We start from the raw sequence: 4,826 nt of genomic DNA, 5'->3' as shown, positions 1-4,826 counted from the left end.
ATATATATTTTTTTTTTATTATTATTATAAAATTAACTAAAAATGTACAAGTTAGAAACATTAGTAATTTTAATTTAGATAAATAAACAAAATACTTATGATCAATGATAACATGTACCAAGCTTGAGGGCTGCTGTATTTCAACATGAGCATGCTTGTAACTGGATCCATAGTTCACACAATGTTGTCCTGTGTAATAAATAGCATATTCTAAACAATCTTTGTACTACTAAGTTCTAAGCTTACATTTTGTTACTTTGATATGCTGATTAATTAATTATCTTTCACTCAATAAAAACTAAGACGAACTGATCTCGTAGTCTAATGAAATCCTTCAAATATAACATTAACTGATTCAACAATTTGCCGCCTACAATAATACATGGTATGTTTTTTTACATTGTGAACAAATGATATGTAAATAAACAAATTTATTACATGGAAGATGTTTCAATGGTATACATTGTTAACTTCTGTAATATTTGTAGGTGAAAAAATAATTTGTAATTAAGTGTAGCATTTTAAAATTATATGAAGTGTCCAAAATTCAAGCCCTGGATCTGTTTTGATAATTTTAATAATTTAACCAACCAAGAACCTAACCTGTAAATCTACCATACCATCAAAAGCATTTCTTCTGAAATGATTTTTCCAATGCTTCAACAATTGGAAGTTGTTATATCACATTGAGTTTCATATGTTTTGTTAACTTTTAACTACAGTTTTAACTACAATTACTTAACTATACTTTAATAGCACCAAATATGAATATTTATTAAGTTTTACCATAAACACCTCTTCTTGTGTCAGATAGTAATAATTCAATACTTCACTGTTTTCCATCTACAAAAAGTATCTTGTACTCCATAATGTAAACCAAGAGCTTAAAATGCCTCCTTTAGAAAGGTAGGTGATAAAAATTATTTCTGTAATTATAGGCTTACATTATTATAGTGTTACATCAGTGGTGAGTAGGGTTTGTGAAAGACTGATAAAAGATGCTTTGCAAGGTCATTTACCAAAGTTTTGTTGGATAGTAAACATGGTTTCACTAGGGGGAAAATCTTCCTTTACTCAGATTTTGACATTCTTTAAAGATGTTACTGCTTATGCAGATGAGGGTATAGATGTTGATTTGGTTTATCTGGATTTTCTGAAATAATTTGAAAACATGCCATATAAAAGGTTTGTTAAAAGTTATCTCTTTAGAGTGGAGGATAGATTGACTCATTGGATAAAAATTGGCTAGATGGAATTCAGTCAAACTGGTTTAATGTCATGGTGGGGTTCCTCAGGGCTCATTGTTAGGACCTTTGCTCTTTTTGATTTATATCAATGACATAGATAAAGAAATGGTCAATAGATTAGCAATTGATGTGTTCGAAGGAAAACAAAGTTTGATAATAAACAAGACGTTCGTATTACTGATTTTACTTTTTTTTGTTGTAGTGTTGTCTTGCCGTAGTTTCTCCCCATGATTACTGTTTTGTGTTTTATTTGTTTAATTATCATTTTATTTAGCAATTGTACTTTAACAATGTCCAAAGACTTGTGTAAATTCATTTTATTTTGCTATAGATACTGAAGATGGAATCTGATAGAATTTCGAAACATTTATCTATGTCCCCTTTTTGTTAATAAACAATATTGTATATCCTAAGTGTCATAATCTTGTTTATGGTCAATAGATTATTTAAGTATGCTGATGTAATTCAAGTTGCTGGCTATGAGGAAGATGTTACTGCTATACAGAAGGATTTGGGTTATTTGGTAAGTTAGGTGAATGTATGGCAGATGGGATTTAATTATAATAAATGCAAGGTAATATCACAATTTGAGTCATGGATATAATTTTGATAGAATAACCTTAACAATGTTACAGAAGAAAAAGATCTTGATGTTCTGGTTGATCAGACTCCTAAACCATCCAAGCAACGTGCTGTTGCTAATGGCAGAGCAAAAAGGATTTTAGGTTGTATCTACAAAAATATTAAAAACAAATCTAGAGAGAGGACATTGAATTGTTGGAAAGGATTCAAATTAGGGCAACTAGAATGGAAAGGTTGTCATATGAGGTCAGGTTAAGATCTCTGAACTTGTTTGCTCTTGAAAAAAGAAAAGTTAGAGGGGATCTAATTGAGGTGTTTAAGAATGTTAAGGTTATTGACAGTGTTGATGCATCATCTTTTTTTCATACTTAATGGTGTGAATGGTAGGACTAGGGGACACAATTATAAATTTTTGCAGGGTAGGAGTTATTTTCATTTTTTGAACAGTGTGGTTGGCCTTTAGAATGTGTTGCCTCTAATTGTGGTGGATGCAGTTAATGTAAGGAAGTTTAATGGAAGATTTGAATGATAAGGGCTGGTTCCCGAGTGTTTTAGTATTTTAAATTTAGTGACACTATAGCCTAGATGGGCCAAAAGGTCCATTGTTGTCCTAAACGTTTTATGTGCGAGGCCACATGGCCAGCTGAAGCTGACAAAAAACCCGGTAAAGACACCTACATCTACTTAAAGGTAGGCCTAACGTGCACTGAATGTTTTAAAAGCTCTTCAAATGACCAAGAGTTTGTTTCCCTAAATCGTGGAGTGTTGTTTAAATGCAATACTTTAATGAAAAACTGCACATTTTCAAAAATATATCTGGGGAAGAAATAACCTTATAACACCTAAGAAAAATATTAATGATAATTAACTAATGTTTTTATCCACAATAACTTACAGGATTATTCAATCATTAAAATACAGTATGATACACATACAATGTTAGGCATAGACAAAATAGCAAGCTCTTTATCATGTAAACAAATTTGTTTGAAATATTTTAAACTTTCCCAAAATGGCTGTAGCAATAACTAAAAGTTCAAGTTCAGTTTAAACCAAACTTTGTCAAAAGGGTGTTTAACATACCTTAAAAGTAAAAAAATGGTGAACTATCAGTTAAGTACACTAGTCTTAAAAATGGAACTATGGATAATATATTTTCTGAATATTCCTATGGTTTAATAGTGCCATTCACTGCTTGAAATTTATTGTTAGTGTTAGGTGCTACTGTTAGATAACCTCAAGAGCTGATTATACGTATAATAATAATAACCATTATTACACACAAGAATCACAGACGTTTATACCATCATTCCTTTCATAGTACTCTAGTAATAGCTTTATAAACTTTTGTCACATCTACCAAAGTTCGAGCTCTAATTGATCAATCACAAAACCATTAACTCTGCCCTCCTTTTCAAGCTGTAGTTACTCTTGCTGTGTTGGCTACTGAGAGAAAAATGAGAGCTGGCATAAGTTCAAGTGTTTGACTTTGGAAATTAAAACAAAATGTTTTAGCCTGTTTTTGGAAACTGACATACTTTCATTTTGCAGTTGACTAAAGCCTAAAGGAGCTTCAGTATACTGTAATTGTAAAATACATTTATGATTTCAAAATCTTAGCAATCAAGAATATCGCAAAAATGCAAAAAACAAAACTAAGTGATACTAGTAAGTGACTAAATAAATTAATTTAGACTGCACCATTACTTCAGTACTAGTACATAAATTCTTCACCACCCAATAGTGGGCACCACAGTTCTAAATCACAGCAGTCATTGCATGTTAATTGTGCCATGATGATTTTTAGTGAAATTAAGTTTCATAAGCAAGTTATCCTTTATCACAATTCTTTCAGTTCTCATTAGGCCTACCTTGTTAAAATTAAAAAGAATTTTAAAACTACTACTATTATTAGTATTACTTAAGATTTTAATAAAAATAAATAAATAAAATGGTGTCTTTGAAGCTTCTCATTAAGAACTCCATGCAATTTCTTTGTTTAAAAAACATTTCTAAAATGGTCTTTGAAGCTTCTCATTGCATAAGAACTCCATGAAGTTTCTTTGTTAAAAAAAATATTTCAATGTGTTTATGTAAAAGTTAATTCATTTCAATGCTCTGATGATTTTTTTAATTGCACTGTTTTCATTTTAATTTAACTATTACAACTACTAGTACTATTACAAACTGTAAAACGGTAACCGAAATATCACAAAAATTATAAGGCTACGTACTATTTATACAATTTAATACTTACCGTTGTTAAACAAACAACAATATTTGAGTTACCTAAGACTAGAGAAAGACTGGGTTTTTTTTTGTTGTTGTTGTTGTTTTTTTATGATTTTGCGATTCGTATTTCGATTTTCGTTTTGACCGACTTCAGTTCAACTTTCAAGTCCAACAGTTCAAGTGCGAAATTTTATAACTTTTACTTTTAGAGCCATAATTCAACTATAACGTATGTTTTTCTGATATTTTTTTAATCTGCAAAAGAGACACACTTTAAAAAATTGGCTTCCCTTAACTATCACATACAAATATGGCTTTCTGATGTTTTATAATTTACAGTTGAAGTAACTAATTAAGCCCAACCAAATATTTACATTGATTTGAAAAATGACACAATACCCGTTTTCATCTTAAACACATACATGCGCAGTTAATTCACTGCATCAATAGAAAAATGTCTAGATTTTGCCTCCTATAATTTTAAACTCGCACGTGGTAACATTGTTGTAAATTAATTTAACGGTTGGATTTGTAATGACTGAATTATTTTTAATTATTTTGATTATTATTATATTATTAGTAGTAGATAAGATAACTTGTCTTTTCTTTTTTGATATTGTTAATCTACCTTTACTTTAGTGCTACTACTATAAAACACCCGCGCACCAGCTGCGAGATTCAGAGACCCCTCATTCGATGACGAGGAACCCACTTTGAGACTAATAATGGCTGGAGACGGCTTAAATGGGTAATGAAGAAAAACTT

At 30.4% G+C, this 4,826-nt stretch overlaps 1 long non-coding RNA gene across 5 annotated transcripts in view; it reads right to left on the bottom strand.

Moving 5' to 3' along the window:
- LOC111086437 overlaps positions 1-4,484 on the bottom strand; it is a 12,002-nt gene extending 7,518 nt beyond the window's left edge. For 3 of the 5 annotated variants that reach the window (XR_002611155.1, XR_002611157.1, XR_002611158.1), the window contains exons 1-2: positions 4,119-4,484; positions 119-189 (exon numbers count right to left, since the gene is read on the bottom strand). This is a non-coding gene — a long non-coding RNA (uncharacterized LOC111086437). Of the gene's footprint in view, positions 1-118; positions 190-4,086 lie in introns of all 5 variants that reach the window. The other 2 variants (XR_002611156.1, XR_002611159.1) reach the window with 1 other exon arrangement.
- Positions 4,485-4,826: the final 342 nt, after the last annotated feature.

This window comes from Limulus polyphemus, unplaced genomic scaffold, assembly GCF_000517525.1.
Source record: "Limulus polyphemus unplaced genomic scaffold, Limulus_polyphemus-2.1.2 Scaffold1097, whole genome shotgun sequence".
Lineage (NCBI taxonomy): Eukaryota > Metazoa > Arthropoda > Merostomata > Xiphosura > Limulidae > Limulus > Limulus polyphemus.
This window is presented reverse-complemented; position numbering and strand designations above follow the sequence as displayed.